We start from the raw sequence: 18,758 nt of genomic DNA, 5'->3' as shown, positions 1-18,758 counted from the left end.
ATTTACCACATAAAAAATAAAAAATACGAATGCAGTTAGGGGAATCCTATGTGACTGTTAAAAGCAATTTTATGTATGTATGTATTTTTTTTTTTTTGGACCATTTATATCAAACCAGATGATGTCAAATAAATGGTGAAAATCATTGATTTGATTCCCCATATTTTTGGATGAATTTCAGATTAATCACTCTGATAAATAAAAAACTGTAGAACAGTGAACTGAACGCTGTAGATACATGAACAGTGGAAACTTTATAGATGTGAGGTCAGCGTATGACCCTTCTGCATGAAGATAATAGATGACTCTTTATGAAATGTTATAATAGCAAACATATTCTCGGTGGAAAGAATGTTGACATTATTGAATGTGAAACCTGAAAAGTACAGTGTAGGATGTGGCCAAACTGGTTCCTTACAGAATTTGTCTGCCACAAAAATAAACTAATCCTGTATTGAATATTTAGTTTTTTTTTTTTCGTTTTTTTTTTTAAATAAAAATAAAATAAGGATTTGTTTATGAAGTGTAGCTTGCTAGCAAAGTACCAATTGAACAAAATGCGATAATGTGCTTTCTGAAAAGCAAAAGTAGAGTTTATGTTCTAGACTAGGATGGTGGAAATCAGTAGTTGCAGTTAAAAATTTTATTAAAATAGGTTTTCTATATGTAATATATAGTATATATAAATTAATGTTTCTCGCAAAAATATTTTGTCAGAATGTATGGCTACTTTTGAATGGCCTTCAGTAGAAAACCCTCATTTTGCCCCTATGATGGTGTAGTTATAGCATCAACCAGCAGGGCCAAACTGGACCATGCAAACCAGACAGAACTTGAAGTTCTTGGCAGAGATCAAGATTGTAGACATGCTTTATTTTCTCAGGATTTCCATTCTGAAAAAAAATAGCATGTATCACATTCACACCAGTCAGACTATAGCTGGTGTTTAAACTCATACAGTATTTACATTAAAAACAAACAAAAAAAACGCTTGGAAGCTGCTGGCAAAATCAGACCTTTCATTGGTTAGCTCCACATATCCTGATGCTGAAGAGTGTGAAGACCTTGTTGCTGATGTTTGCTGAATTGTACCCTAACAGGTTATACATTATATAATGTGCGCAGCTCTGTGTCCAAGTTTGGAAGAGAAGAATGAACTGTGCGTGAGAGCTATCTGTCCAAGAACAACATAACACACTGCTGCCAGGAAACAGATATACAACATAGGCTTATATATTTGCAATATGTAAGATTCAGCCAGCCTCAGTTAAGTGAAGTATGCTTTATTTAGTTTTCTGTGATATAGGTAGGAATGTAGGCTACACAGGGGTTTTTGTTTCCCAGTGTTTGACAGCTTTTATGTTTATAAATGATTAGTTCACGCCAACTACATTGTTTACATCTGAACAAATTATTCTTGTCAGTCAGATCTTTCCAATTAATTGATTGAGCCGGTTCACAAAACCATTGTTTCGTTTATGAATCTGCTCCACTTCTGCAGTTCACTGATTAAATGATCACAGTGGTTAACAGCTCACTGGAGGGAAAGGTTATTAAAACCACTGACAGGTGAAAAGATCAACATTGATTGTATCATTACAATGGTGCATATTTGATAGCAGAAATCAAGAGTTCTTCATTTTTATTGGTTGGAAGCAGGAAAACTATGCAAGAGAAAACATCTAAGTGACTTTGACAAGGGCCAAATAATGATGTTTACATGACTGGGTCAGAGCATCTCCAAACAGAAAGTCTTGTATGCTGTTTCCATTATGCAGTTGTTAGTACCTACGTAGAAAGGACAACCTTCGAACTGTCATCAGGATCATGAGCTCCCAAGGCTCACTGATGCATGTGGGGAGCGAAGGCTAGTCCATTTGGTACAATCACAATGAAGAGCTACTGTAGCTCAAACTGCTGAAGAACTTAATTCTGGCAATGATTGTAAGGTATCAGAACACACAGTGCATTGCTGCATATGGAGATGCATAGCTGCAGACGGTCAGATTGCCCAGACTAACACTGGTCTGTTTTATTCTAATTCCGAGATCAACGTAGCCACCGAGATCCAGTCTGTATCCAGAGCAGATGGTGGATCAGCACCTAGAGACGACCTCTACATGTCAGCAGAGACCATGTCATCTAGATGAGCCCTAGAGACAGGTTCCCTGCAAAGACCTTGTCGGCCATCGGCACAAGACCACGAGAACCAGAGGATTCCTCTGCACAATCTGACTTGCGTTGCAGCCTGGAATTAACACGCCATGTTCGTTTCGTCTAGCCAGAGGAGAACTGCCCACTCAACTGAGCCCAGTTTCTCACAAGGTTTTTTCCCCTCAATTTCTGTCACCGATGGACATTTGCTTCCTTGACCTTGTCGCCTTTGGCTTGCTTGGTTGGGGACACTAAATTTCTGTTGAAATATTCTGTTGAATGCTGTTGACTTGATTGAAAGAGAATCAAGTAATGATACAAGAGACACTACTGAAAGAGAACTGAATGATTAGGATGACATCTTCCCTGTTTAACACTGTAAAATGCTTTGACACAATCTGTATTGTATAAAGCACTATATAAATAAAGATGACTTGACTTGATGACCCCTGTCCAACACTGGAAGTGCCTACAATGGAGACGTGAGTGTCAGATTTAAACCATGAAGCGATGGAAGAAGGTTGTCTGCTCTGATGAATCATCATTTCTTTTAGATCAGGTGGATGCTTGTGTTGTTTACTTTAGAAAGAGATGGCAGCAGATGCACCGTGAGAAGAACTTCTGTGAAACCTTGGGTCCTGGTATTCATGTGGGTGAATCCCACCTACCTAAAGATTGTTGCAGACTTGTTGTAGATTGTTCAGGAATACAAAGAGTTTAAAGTATTGCCCTGGCCTCCAAATCCCCCAGATCTCAATCTGATTGAGTATCTATGGGATGTGCTGGACCAACAAATCCCATCCATGAAGGCCTCTCCAAGCAACTTGCCTACACTATATTAGGCAGGTAGTTTTAATGTCACACACATTGTTTTTTTGTTGTTGTTTTTAATGGTTTACATGGACTCTCCATAGGCATAATGGTTTTTATACTTTACAAACGTTATATACTCTATTGCCTTACACCAAACCTACAACTAAACCTACTACTGTGTGCACTTTTTTTTTCTTTAGATTTTCAAAAAAACATCATTCTGTATGATTTATAAGCCTTTTTGAATTACAGGGACACAGAAAGTGACCTCATAAACCACCTTCACATTGTAATACCCCTGTTATCAGAATCAGAATTAGCTTTATTCGCCAGGTGTATGCAAACACACAAGGAATTTGTTGTGTTTTTTTTTTAAAGGTGCTCCTGGTACATACATACATACATGCATACATACACATCTGACATGAGAACAAAAAATAAAAATAAATTTAAGACTGGAACTGTGAAGATTGGAAGACTGTGAAAGAATCTGGAACAGTATATTATGTATAGATTTGTGCATTTTTACTCTATATAGAACTGTATAAATAATAGAGATATGCATATGTATTTACATAATACTTGAGAAAGGCAGTCATTTAAGATGTAGAATGATTTACAGTGAATTACAGAACACAGGTAATAATTCATTTGTTATCTGTTTAAGCTGGAGATGGCAAAAAAAAACTGTTTTTATGCCCAGATGTTCTAGTGTACAGAGATCTGTAGCGTCTGCCTGAGGGGAGAAGTGCACACAGGTTGTGTCCGGGGTGAGAGGGGACTTTGATGATGTTACCTGACCATTTCTCCACTCTGGAGTTGTACAAGTCCTGAAGACTGGGCAGGAGCACACCAATGATCCTTTCTGCTGCCCTAACAGTCCGTTGCAGTCTTTTTAAATCTTATTTGCTGACTGACCCAAACCAGACAGTTATAGAAGAGCACAGAACAGACTCAATAACAGCTGAGTAAAACTGTGTCATCTGTGCCTGTGGCAGGTTGAATGTCCCACTTCAGGTCCTGAGAGATGGTTGTGCCCAGGAACCTGAATTACTCCACTGCAGTCACAGTGCTGTTCATGATGGTGAGTGGAGGGAGAGCAGGGGGTTCCTCCTGAAGTCCACGATCATCTCCACAGTTTTGAGCATGTTGAGCCCCAGGTTGTTGTGATACCACAATACACCAACAAACTCAACCTACAGACTATAAGCAAAATCGAAAACAAAACAAACCAACAAAAATAACATAGTGACGACAAATAGGTAACCAAACCAGACAGAAAGGTCTTTAGAGGTGCAGTCATTTGTGTACAGGGAGAAGAGCAGTGGGGAGAGAATGCAGCCCTGAGGAGCTCCGGTGCTGGTGGTGCAGGTGTTGGATGTGAGTTTTCCCAGCCTCACTAGCTGTTGCCTGTCAGGAAGCTGGTGATCCACTGACAGATGGAGGTGGGTACAGAGAGCTGTGTGAGTTTATTCTGAAGGGTGTCTGGGATGATGGTGTTGAAAGCGGAGCCACAAACAAGTTCCTTGCATAAGTCCCTGATTTGTCCAGATGTTACAGGATGTAGTGCAATCGGATATTGACTGCATCATACACACACAGGGGGTCCAGCAAGGGTCCATTAATGTCCTTTAAGTAGGTCAACACCAGTGTCTCAAATGACTTCATGACCACAGATGTTAAAGCAACAGGTCTGTAGTCATTAAGTCCTGTGATTTTTGGTTTCTTGGGTACAGGGATGATAGTGGAGGTTTTAAAGCAGGAGGGGACTTCACATCTGTTAAAGATCAATGTGAAGATGGGTGATAGCTGGACAGCACAGGCTTTGAGAGTGGCTGGAGAGACACCATCTGGGCCTTTGGCTTTCCTTATCTTCTGCTTCCTAAAGACTTTGCATACTTCCTCTTCACAGATCTTGAGTACATGCTGAGAAACAATAGGGGGGAGGGAAGGGGAAGATGTTGATGGCTGTGTTGTGAGATGGTCGGGGTGGGTGTGGGGTGTCAGACCAGGCTTTTGCTTTTCAAACCTGCGGTAAAACTCGTTCAGGTCTTCAGCCAGGTGTTGATTGGCCTCAGTGCTGGGGGATGGGGTCTTGTAGCTGGCGATGGCTTTCAGGCCATTCCACACTGATGTAGAGTCATTACTTGAAAGCTGTTGTTTTAGATTTTCGGAGTAGTTTATCTTTGCCACTCTTATCTCCCTGTTCAGTGTGTATTTGGCCTGTTTGTACAAGTCTTTGTCCCCACTCCTGTAGGCGTCCTCTTTGGCCTGGCGAAGCTGTTTGAGTTTTACCCATGCCATTATACAAATTTGTGTCCTTATAAACCACATTAACATAGTATTCAAGACAAATTACAGTATAAATTAGTCATTCAAACTTACAAATGTTTTATTGTGAAGAACTAGATATATTAAAATACATTTGTATTTATTAATTTATAAAGCAATAAAATGTTTGGGTTTTTTTTTTAGAAAGATTGTATGTATACACTACTGGCACAACTAAAATACTGTTTAACTTCTCACATATCTGCTGCCACTTGTGTTGCTACAGTATTCATACTGTGTTCCTGTTATTTACACGGAGTGCTGCAGTTGAGTTTTCAGCTCCAAACACTCTCATTATGTTTCCTCAGCAGTCAGGAAAACAATCCTCCTTTAAGACCCTTGACATCAAACATATGCTACTTATCAGGCTGAAGATATAGATTATCTTAATGTTTAAAGAACCCTCTGATCTCCAGCTCTAATGAGGCAAATATCTGCTAAAGGTCTTGAAACTGTATAATGATGTAATACTATATAATGTAACATATATATATATATATATACACAAGAGTACACATAAATATAATGCATATCTTGCTCATGCTTTTTAATGATTAGCTTTTTAGTCACAAAAATGTCTTTGATTAATTGATCAGCATATCAATTAGTTAATTTATTTAAGGTTTATTAATATTTTAATTGAAAACAAAGAGAGTGCAGTAAACATTTGTGCACAGTGGAAACAGGATTCATAATCATGCAACAGGCAGTATAGATAATAACTCAACTGGATAAAGTGTGTTGAGACTCATTACTGAATCACCCACAGAAGCCTGGAGTGTTTCTGCTTGGCCTCTGTTTGATAACACTGACTCGGGGCTTCTTTTCACAAACAAAACATTCTTGCCGTTATTCTTCAGATGAGAACTTTTGGTGGCACGACATGCCTGCCGTGAAGTCTCTTAATGAATTCAAAAGATTTAATGTAGCCGAAAGATGAATAGTTAATCATAATCAGCTGGCTTACAGATTTAGTAAAATATATTAATCAATCAGCTTGTCGTATGTTCATCTGCCCAAGGTAATTTTGTTGCACAAAAAAAAATCATTAAAATTAGTCCAGTTGGGAGGTAAACTACCCAATCTGGAAACATTGATTGTGCGGTGCAATCAACAACAGTATATTTATTAATATTGCAAACATATGTGTAGTCAGGGATCAGAATGTGGAGTTTTCTTAAACATAAACTTTTATTTAAGTTTTTGTTTTTCTTCCTGCACCTGGGTCGTTTGGATGTGCACACTTTTTTGCACCTTTTCCACTTACACCACCAGTCAAAAGTTTGGAATATTTATAAAAAAAAAAATTCTCTAATAAATCTCTTATGCCCACCTAGGCTGCATTTATGTACTCAAAAATATGATAAAGAGTGTAATTTATTCCTATAATATCAAAGCTGAATTTTCAACATCGTTTCTCCACAGTCTTCATTGTCACATGATCCCTCAGAAATCATTCAGATATGCTGATTTCTCATTGTTATTAATGCTGAAAAAGTGTTTGATGCTTAATACTTTTGACCTTGATACACTACCAACCAAAGTTTATATTTATATATATATATATATATATATATATATATATATATATATATATATATGTTGTGTCAGTACTTATTAAATATGCCAAAGTGTGTGTGTGTGTGTGTGTGTGTGTGTGTGTGTATGTATATATATATATTTATATATACATATAATATATATTTATATGTATTTATTTATAATAAAATTAAAAGAAAGAAAGGAAGGAAGGAAGACTGAAAGATTGAATTCTTTTATTCAACAAATAAGGATTAAATTGATCAAAAGTAACAAAAAGACATGTATAATGTTGCAAAGGGCTTCTATTTTAAATAAATACTATTCACTGAAGTTCTGTTCATCCGAAAATTCTGGGAAAAAAAATCAGTTTTACATGGTTTTAAGCAGCAAATTTCAGAATTTATAACAAACCATAATTAATAATAGAGCAGCAATAATAACTGATAATACATGAGCACCAAATCAGCAAATTAGAATGATTTCTGAAGGATAATGTGACACTGAAGACTGGAGTAATGATGCTGAAAATTCAGCATTGATATCATAGAGAAAATATTTTAACATAAATTAAAAATAGATACCAGTCATTTTAATTTGTACTTTTTTAACAAAGAGTGAAAAATTTAAGGGGGTCTGAATACTTTCCATACCCACTGTATATATATATACAGTGGGTATGGAAAGTATTCTGACCCCCTTAAATTTAAAAAAAAATATCATAATTAATCCACACACAAAAACAAATTAAGTTCATTTTTTTCCCCTCATTAATGTACATACAGCACCCCATATTGACAGAAAAACACAGAATTGGGGACATTTTTGCAGATTTATTAAAAAAGAAAAACATGGTCCTAAGTATTCAGACCCTTTGCTGTGACACTCATATATTTAACTCAGGTGCTGTCCATTTCTTCTGATCATCCTTGAGATGGTTCTACACCTTCATTTGAGTCCAGCTGTGTTTGATTATACTGATTGGACTTGATTAGGAAAGCCACACACCTGTCTATATAAGACCTTACAGCTCACAGTGCATGTCAGAGCAAATGAGAATCATGAGGTCAAAGGAACTGCCTGAAGAGCTCAGAGACAGAATTGAGGCAAGGCACAGATCTGGCCAAGGTTACAAAAAAATTTCTGCTGCACTTAAGGTTCCTAAGAGCACAGTGGCCTCCATAATCCTTAAATGGAAGATGTTTGGGATGGCCAGAACCCTTCCTAGAGCTGGCCGTCCGGCCAAACTGAGCTATTGGGGGAGAAGAGCCTTGGTGAGAGAGGTAAAGAAGGACCCAAAGATCACTGTGGCTGAGCTCCAGAGATGCAGTCGGGAGATGGGAGAAAGTTGTAGAAAGTCAACCATCACTGCAGCCCTCCACCAGTCGGGGCTTGATGGCAGAGTGGCCCGACGGAAGCCTCTCCTCAGTGCAAGACACATGAAAAAATACCTGAAGGACTCCAAGATGGTTAGAAATAAGATTCTCTGGTCTGATGAAACCAAAATAGAACTTTTTGGCCTTAATTCTAAGCGGTATGTGTGGAGAAAACCAGGCACTGCTCATCACCTGTCCAATACACTCCCAACATTGAAGCATGGTGGTGTCAGCATCATGCTGTGGAGGTGTTTTTCAGCTGCAGGGACAGGACGACTGGTTCCAGTCGAGAGAAAGATGAATGCGGCCAATTACAGGGATATCCTGGACGAAAACCTTCTCCAGAGTGCTCAGGACCTCAGACTTGGCCGAAGGTTCACCTTCCAACAAGACAATGACCCTAAGCATACAGCTAAAATAACGAAAGAGTGGCTTCACAACAACTCAGTGACTGTTCTTGAATGGCCCAACCAGAGCCCTGACTTAAACCCAATTGAGCATCTCTGGAGAGACCTGAAAATGGCCGTCCACCAACGCTTAGCATCCAACCTGACAGAACTGGAGAGGATCTGCAAGGAGGAATGGCAGAGGATCCCCAAATCCAGGTGTGAAAAACTTGTTGCATCTTTCCCAAAAAGACTCATGGCTCTATTAGATCAAAAGGGTGCTTCTACTAAATACAGAGCAAAGGGTCTGAATACTTAGGACCATGTGATATTTCAGTTTTTCTTTTTCAATAAATCTGCAAAAATGTCAACAATTCTGTTTTTCTGTCAATATGGGGTGCTGTGTGTACATTAGTGAGGAAAAAAAATGAATATATATATTATATATATATATATATATATATATATATATATATATATATATATATATATATATATATATATATATAAACATAAATGCAGCCTTGGTGATCAGTTTTTTTTTTTTTTTAAACATTAAAAAATGTAATTATTCCAAACATTTGTCAAGTGCATGTTCATACATGAATCAAAGAACTTGCTAAATATTATGGATAAAAAGTGTATTCACCCAGGACCTTCTGAACCTCTTTATGGTATACATACTCTTAAGACTGTATTTTCTACGCTCACATTCACTACTAAATGACTTTCTAGGCTTCTCTGATATGCGCTTGATATGTGCCTCATAAATTATCATGTTCTAGGGTCTTTACATCTGCCTCTCTGAATCTAACTGTAATTTGACCCAGACGTTTTCCAGGTTTTCCCTTTTCTCCATCCTCCAGGATCTGTTTGCCATTATGGAGTTACACAAGGAGCCATACATAAACTTCACAGAGAAAGGTCACATGCTGGTCACACACATGTAGTTTACAGTGTTCATGTCTACACTGATATGCCTCAGTACTAACAATTACAGTCTGCTGTTTCTGACCAGTATAAGTTTTGTCAACTCTCACAAATTCAGTAATAAGAATCATTTTAAAAATCACTTTCAGTGACAGTACACTTTTACACCTCAATTTTTTTTTTTTATAGCCGAGATGAGAATATTTACACCTATGCACATTGTTCTAATTTGATTCATATTTGATTCATTTTGATTTTTAGTCTTATGATTTATCTTGTGTAGATACTGTAACATTTATATTTTGGTTATATTTGCCGATGTTTAATGTTTAATTCTACTCTGTAAATTTTAATTTATTATTATTTTGTAATTTAATTGTATTTAATTTATAACTGACTGTTTTCTCCTTTATTTTACTTAATTTTCACAGTTTAAGCAATGCAAATTCCAAAACAAATTAAATAAATATAAATGATTTAAACCTATTTCTATTTTTCTCTATCATTTATTTACAACAATGCATCACTAATCGCTGACCTCCTGTACACACATCCTGATTTCCTTTTGTTTTTTTTTTTTGATTTTTTTTTGTTTTGTTTTTTTTTTCATCTGGCAGGTTGGAGCCAATCCTTTTGGTTTTTCAAAGACATCCTGATTGATTAAAGCTCTGGAGGAAAGGGTGGATGAGACCACTTCGATTAAGTCCAGTTTAAGGAAACTAACATTGTAGACTGCAGAACTACTCTAAAGCCCTACTCAGCTCTATTGTCCATTAAAATGAAGTAATCGGTCTTTCAGGAGGCATTACAAATTGCTGTTTTGCTGCAATTTTCTTGCAAAACTAAGTGTAGTGAATGTTTTGCTGAAAAATATTTTTATAAAATTGTTTTAAACAAAAAAATTAAATATTTTGAAAGAGTTCAAGATTATCATACATTTCTAGTTGGCAGTAGACTGAGACAAACTTCTGCTTTTGTTATCTGCATAATTGAGGAAAAAGAATTTAAAGATACTATCTAATGCTTTACTATCAGAACGAAAAAAAAAAGAACACAGATTTAAAGAGTTGAATATGGCTGGTACTTTGTGTTTGATCTGGTGCCAAGTTCTTTCAGCTTAAAAAAAAAAAAACATTTATATAATCACAAAATTAATGTATTAATAACCAGTGTGCTAATTTTGCTCCACACAAACAAAAGTCTTGTGATCTTTGCAGAAGGGAGGAAGACCAGCAGATAAACCAGGAAATAATTAGGAAAACGTAATTAGTATGAGTTTTTCTGTTCTTCTTGTCTCTCTCACTTTGAATAGAATGCAGTATGAAACCCACTTTCAATATTTTGATTCTGCATGACAATTACTCTGAATTCATTGAAAAGTACTGTATGATCAGAATGATACTGATTTTGGCCATACTTCTATTCATTTCATATTCTATTTTAAAATTCGCTGTGCAAAGTTATGCTTCTTGCTTATCTGAAGAAGAAAAAACATCCCCAATGCAGCACACTCTTGACTTCACTTCATCGGCTGAAGCATTGCGTGTGAGTCGAGCAGTTGCGCTCACAGGCCATCCCTCTCTCCGCCATCAATAACGCGCCTGTTGCACATACCACAGCACTCTTACAAACCCAGCACTAAATCCAGACCCTCCTGCTGTCAGACGCTCACAAATGATCTCAGGTGCTCTGAGTTATTTTAAAATGGATTCTGATTCATGCATTCATATGCAGTCCAACAGGCAAAACATATGCAGAGATACATTCTAATATATGCATGCAGTTTATACGACATGAAGAATGTAAGAATGAAACAAGGAGACAGTCAACCAGAAACATGTATGATACTCAAATCGCCATAGATTCAAATTCTATAGTCAAACTACCAGAATTTTGGTAAAGATGGTAAAAATACTACTCCAATTTTGGACAAACTAATTATCTATGGAATTTTCTGTAAGCATTACGTAATGGTTAGGTACAGTATATGGGAGCCTGATGCTAAACAAACAAGATGCTGACTTGTGATTGTTCTTGATTACCAACATCCAACCTACTGATTACTTGCCTGTCTGTGTTTCCATCCTGCCCACCTTATCAGACGGCACAAGATTTCCCACAGCCCCTTACCACAGGAAATGAGGGTGTGGTGGATTTGGGAAGGGGTGCTATTGCCATCTAGAATCCTCCAGAAATGACAGAGGTACCACAACAGGATCTGTTGTCAACTCTACAGTTTTTGTACAGACCCCAGCGCTCACCGTCCAATCATGTGTACTGTAGCAAATCAGGAATTTTGTTGGACCATTAGGCTTTTATATAGGGATTGATAAAAATAGTTGAATTCTGTGAGAAAAGTGGCAGATATCATGAGTAGACCCAGGTGAAATCTTTTTCTTTTTTTCTCCAGCATTTTTGCTACTAATTTTGGGGGGAGATTTGAATGAAATTCTACAAAATGTGTTTAAACAAACCTGACCATACTTATTACAAACTGTAATTATTTAATGATGTAGAAATTGCGTGCAATGAATCATACAAAGATATACGATTAAAAAAAGTACACATAAAGGTCTACCACTTAACCTAAATGATACTAGGGTTTAAGCAGATCTTACGAAAATGTATGAATGAGATTATGAATTCATGTAAGAATTCACATAATTTGCCAAAATGCAAAATAACTATGAATAAAAAAAATAAAAAGAAAGAAAGTTTAAAATAACACAAATAAAGTTACATTGTGAGGATATAAAGACATTATGCTTTATAATATAATATAATATAATATAATATAATATAATATAATATAATATAATATAATATAATATAATATATAATTTTGCAATTGCAAAATAAAATTTCAACTTATAGAAATACTTGTAGTAGATATGAAATCAAAGTTATGAAAATTGTAACATATAAAGTCATTTGATATAAAACATCACTATTGTGAGATCTAAAGTCATAATTTTGAGATGAAAAAGATATAATTGTATAATTGCTAATTTTAACATAAAGCTCAGATATAAAGTTGCAGCTGTGATATGAGGTCAGTTTTGAGATAAAAAGTCACAAAAAAAAAATCCATTGACAAAAAGTTGGTAACACTTTATAATAACTTTTATTTATAAATCATTATCAAACATTATATAATGTTTAACTAATCATTACTTAATATATTTTCACATATCTAGAAATATGAGATAATGTGCTTGTTAATGTTAACTAATGATCTTATTAAACATTACCAAATGATTAACAGATCATTATTTAATGTAAATTAAAACGCTTACATACGTCATTAAACTTTTAATTCATATGATCATGCATTTTTTTTTTTACATCTTCAAATGATTTTGTCAGATGGTTTACAATGATTAAAAGCTTCATTAATAAATTGTTAACAAACATTATATAATGTTTAACAGATCATTAGTTATTAGAGTTGCAGTTATAATAAATAAAGTCATATTGGAAGACACAAAGTCCCAGTTATGGGGAAAAAGTGTCAGCTGTGAAATGTAAAGTGACACTTTTGAGATTAAAAAGGCACAATTGTGAGAAATAATTGGACATTTTGAGAAAAACAAAACTTGCAAGCATGAGATCCAAAGCTGAAATTGTAAGATTTAAGGTCACATTTGGGAGATATAAAATTGCAATTACGATAAATAATTTAATACGATAAATAAGTTAATTTAATATTTTATAAAGAACACGCAGTTAGCAGAGGATATGTAAAACTGTGAAAAATCAAAATTTAGCACTATTTTTAACTAAATATCTACAGAGATCTGCATTCCATGTCCTTTCATTCAAACAATAATGAAGCACACTGTTTATGTGGGACCACGTACAAAAATCATAATTACTGTTGTTCAGAGCATAATCATACTTTTACAATTTACAAAAACTGGAATTCCATCAAACCACATCAATGGTAAAATCTTCTAACATTGCCCGAGTGGAAAGCCATCAGTGTTGAACGGGGCATTTATGGCCAATACTTTCTTCAGGGGTTTTCAGCATTCTAGAAGCAGATGGAAGTTCTAGTTGGAAGGCCTTCGACGAATACATTGCGAAACTTTGTAACTATAGTTGAACACACCTAGCATTTCTTTGAGTATGCAGAGGCCCAGGGCTCCTGCTGACAGACCTGGGCCGGCGTATGTATTGATGCAGTGGAGCAGCTGTGGGATCCTTGGGGTGATGAATCGGTGGACAGCTGCAGGTCAGCACAGATTCGCTTTCACCAGCCTCAAACACACAACATGTGAGCTTTGGGATGAGCTTGTTTTTTTCATGCAATGATAAATATGCAATACACATTCTGAAGTACCGGCGGGAGTATATTCTAAGAGTGCTGAATGGAAAAGATTGATCTATGATAGATCTTTCATTCCTAACAGATCACTTTACAGTGATTGATACCTGCTGTCTCCATAAACCCCTTACTTTTACATTTTCATTTGCATAAAATTTACGGTAAAAAAATGGCAGCTGTGGTTGCTGGAATTTTAACCGTAAAATAATATGGTAGCAACATTTCAGGTTTTACGGTTTTAACTTAAATTTACAGTTAAATACCGTAATTTCATTAACTGATATTAACTGATGTTGGAGTCCAGGGCCAAGCTTTGCAGTGGTTCACCTCATACCTAAAGGGGATAACTTTCTCTGTGAATATTGGGTCATTCACTTCTCCCGCCATGCCTATTCAATTCGGTGTTCCGCAGGGATCCATTTTTGGCCCTCTTTTATTCTCCCTCTACATGCTCCCTTTAGGCTCAATATTCCGGAAATATAATATAAATTATCACTGTTACGCTGACGACCTTCAATTATATCTTCCAATCAAATATGCCAACGACCTTTCCTTAGACTGTCTGTTCTCATGTCTAAATGAAGTTAAATCCTGGATGTCAAATAACTCACTGCAACTAAATGAAAATAAAACCGAAGTGCTTCTTACTGGGTCCTGCTGCTACCAACAACTCTGTCAAAACACATTTAGGTTTTTGAAGTAATAATTTGCACAATCATGCCAAAAATATTGGTGTCTACTTTGACCCTCTTTTTCAATTTGACAAGCACATAAATGCAGTTGTGAAGAGTAGCTTTTTCCAACTTAGATCTGTAGCAAAAGTAAAACACTTTCTTTCTAGAAAAGACCTTGAAGTAGTGATTCATGCACTAATTTCCTCTCGACTAGACTACTGCAATTCGCTCTATATTGGCCTACCTCAATCTACACTTTCTCGTTTACAGATGGTTCAAAACTCGGCAGCTAGATTGCTGACAGGAACTAGAAAAAGAGACCATATCTCCCCTGTCCTTGCCTCATTGCATTGGCTTCCCATAAAATTTAGAATAGATTTTAAGATCCTTCTTTTTGCATATAAAGCATTGCATAACTCGGCCCCGGATTACATTTCTGATCTTGTAAAACCTTACACAGCTGTTAGGCAATTAAGATCTGGAGATCAGTTACTTTTATCGGTTCCTCGTTCTCGCTGCAAATCAAAAGGTGATCGAGCTTTCTCTGTAGCTGCCCAAAAGCTCTGGAATGGTCTACCCTTGAGTATTAGGGCTTCTCCATCACTGGATGTTTTTAAAACTAGCTTAAAGACAAATTTTTATACCTTAGCTTTTTACACACACTTCTAATTTAAATAAATTATTACATTAACACTATGTATATATAGTTGGTGTTTTATGTATAATTTGTCTGTTGTATATGATATTTGCTTTTATCTCCACTCTTTTCTATTTTAAATCATGTTTTACTGTAAAGCACTTTGGATCAGCTACAGTTGTGTTAAATTTGTGCTATATAAATAAACTTTGACTTGACTTGACTTGACTTGATATAATGTTAATATGCCAACCTATTGAAGTACTGAAATCTGTTTTGTACCTTTGTAATATACTGATAACCACCAGATGCAGGTGGTGATGAGAAAGTCACATGATGAACCAAAGCCCATCACAAGCAGCTTTTAAATAATAACCTATAGAAGGTGGATGGTGTCATTCACATAAACACTAAACACCATCATGGTAACACACATGAAACTGAAATAATGCAATAAACATTATTTTAACAACATTAGGTGTAACACACAACACTAATATACAAAACTGATAAGAAAAATCTAAGAAGAAACAGTTATTTCAACAAAAAAAAAACGTCAAATTTAAAATGTAACGCAGGGAAATTTGTGAATGTCAATTTATGGTTATTTACGTCTTTTTCACTTCCAAAAAACATATACTTCTGTAAAATTATATGTAATGTGCAATACAGTTTTTACCATATAGTAGGGGAATTTACTGTAAACCATTTTACAGATTTTTACTGTAGCATTTTTACAGTCTTTTACCATTAAATTCACGGTCATTTTTTTACAGTGTAGGAAAGCACCAATGTTTTGAACTTGATGTGAGCCACAACTGGTAATGCAGGGAGACAGAGGTGTGACATGGACTCTCTAGGGCTCATTGAAAACAACACATGCTGCTGCATTTTAAATCATGTGATTTCTTGATTTCCCAAGATTTCTGGCTGAACCCGATGTTATTATCCTTGATGAGCCCAGTTGGATGGTAAACTGATGCTGTACTGATGGGGTGGCTGGGAAGATGAGATTCTCTGTCTTTGCCAGGTTGAGTTGCGGGTGATGTTCTTTCATACATGCTGAGATGTCCATCAGGCAGTCTGAGATCCGAGCAGGAACTGTTGGATCATCTGGTTGAAATGAGAGGTAGAGCTGCATGTCATCAACATAGCAAAGGTAGAAAAAACCATGTGCCAGTGATGTATATAGAGAAGAGGAGCGGCCCAAGAACTGACCCCTGAGGAACCCCAGTGACCAACTGATGTGATTTTGATACCTCCCCTCCCTATGCAACCCTAAAGGACCTACCTGTGAGGTAAGACTCAAACCAGCATAGTGAAGTTGCTGTGATGCCCAGCGATGAGAGGGTAGACGAGAGGATTTGATGATTAACAGTGTCGACTGCAGCAGATAGATCTATCAAAATGAGAACTGAAGATTTGGACTCAGCTTTTGCACTCTGGAGTGCTTCAGTGACTGACAGCAAGGCAGTTTCACCTGAAAGGCCAGATTCATTTAACCCCTTAATCAAATGGGATTTGAAGGAACAGTTCACTCAAAACCAAAAAAAAAAAAAAAATCTGTTCATATGTTCAGTCATTCTTATTGATCCTCATGTTGATTTGTCTGGAAACCTAAAAAACAGTTAATAAAAGTTTCAATATTATAAAATAAATAAACAAACAAAAACTTTGCTGTTTTGTTATTCTTTCTAAAACTGCTTAGAAAATCGTGAGAAAAAAAAAAAAACACTGGATGGAAGAGCAAAGATGTGCATAAAAAAAAAAAGCGAATCAAAATTGAATGTGACTTTGCACGATTGGACGGCATAATTAGACTAACCAGCGGATCTCATTGCACTACATCTGAAATATTGTTTTAGTCATTCTGAAATGCCTGTGTCGAAGTCTTTCATCAAAGTGGTTCGTTGTGATTACCTTCCAGAACTGTTTTACACAATGTTCCCAAACAGCAGGCATCCATCTCCAAACATCCAAGATAACACATGTATTGCATTTCGTCTGTGCACTCTGAGGCACAAGAAATTTATTTGAACCAAAAAAAACGACCCACAGCTGCTTCTCCTACTGCAGCAAATTACCTTTTTCGTAGTGATATTTGGCGCCAATTTAAAGAACAAGGAACAATAGTAAGAAAACGATGACAGAAATTCCCCAGTGACAAATCTGGGTGAAATATACCTTTAAAGGGACACTGTAAAAACATGTCTTGTCTGTTTGTTCTGTAATAATAATCAATCAGTAACAAATACAGACTACCTACAATACCATAAATTAGAATGTGTTTTTCCAAGAATTGTTTCTGTGACAAACACACAGGAATGTTTAAATTGCATCTCTCTCTTTTCTGCATACATTCCTCCAGAAAGGATACAATAAATCAGAGGCGATCCAGTCTACAGGGTGATGCATGATGTGTGATATAGGAGAGCCGCTCATATAGACATTCCATTCCCACACCGTGAACAGTGATCTGGGATGCTGGGTTATGTCACATTCACCCAACTAATCTGCTGTTAAAGCTCTGACTTTCCTCAACTAGAGTCTAAATTTTATACCAGTCAAATGTTTACCATTTAAAGAGTAAATATCAGTGATGATGACAAGGCTTCATTTAAAAAAAAAAAAAAAAAAAAAAAAAAAAAAAAAACCCTGACCTTCATGATCTAATCTTCATATTGTAATCTTTTTACATCCTCTTGAGTGCAACATTATCAGAATTCTATAGAGAGGAGTATGTGTTAATTAAGTCAAGATGGTGAGATGCCTGTGGTACTGTGCTATATGACAGTCAACACTAGAGGAATGAGCTCTGATTCACTTATAGAGGTCGGGAAACCCTGAGACCTTTGCATGAGGGGAGTGCTGGGTATGAAACAGGAGAATCCTTTGAAAGAGGCTACTGGTTAATGATTCAGTGACCCACAGTGTCTGTACAGACACCCAAAGCTTGGCTCAAAGCTGCCATCATCCCATCAGGTGCAGAAATATGCACAGCTTTCTTTCAGATCTGGCTAACATTATGATCTGATGAATGTATGATGGCAGAAGTCTTTAAAAGTCTTCTAAGAGCTTGTGCTTATCTTAAAAAGTCATAAAAACAATAAATGAGAAGACTCTAAGTTTGTAAATCTACACTGACCCTCCATAAGTGTTCATTACTAGCAACTTCATTATTATTGATCAAATGAATATTACTGAACGTTATTCATTGCTTATGTGGAATTTTGTTTGCCATACTTAAAAAAAAATGACCTACAGAAAGAACATTTAAGCAAAAACTGAATATAATGTTTCCGGGTAAGTAACTTTAGGTTATTTACAACTAAATTAAAATGTTTTATAGTTTACATTCATGTGCAACCTCTGAAATTAGTTGAACTTTGGAGTGCTCTTGGAAAGTGAAGATAATATTGTTTTTTGAGTTGTTTAATCATCCTCTGGTGAGATCTTAAGAGATTTAAAATGTTATTTTTTTTTTATGTTGGTTTCATCTAAAGCAGTCTCTGCTTGTTCTCATTGTTCTTCCATCTTTCCTGATGCTTCAGTGTTGCGTTTACTGTATATTCAATGTCCACAGTCTTAGGG

Source organism: Cyprinus carpio, chromosome B20, assembly GCF_018340385.1.
Source record: "Cyprinus carpio isolate SPL01 chromosome B20, ASM1834038v1, whole genome shotgun sequence".
In the NCBI taxonomy this organism is placed as follows: Eukaryota; Metazoa; Chordata; class Actinopteri; order Cypriniformes; family Cyprinidae; genus Cyprinus; species Cyprinus carpio.
This window is presented reverse-complemented; position numbering follows the sequence as displayed.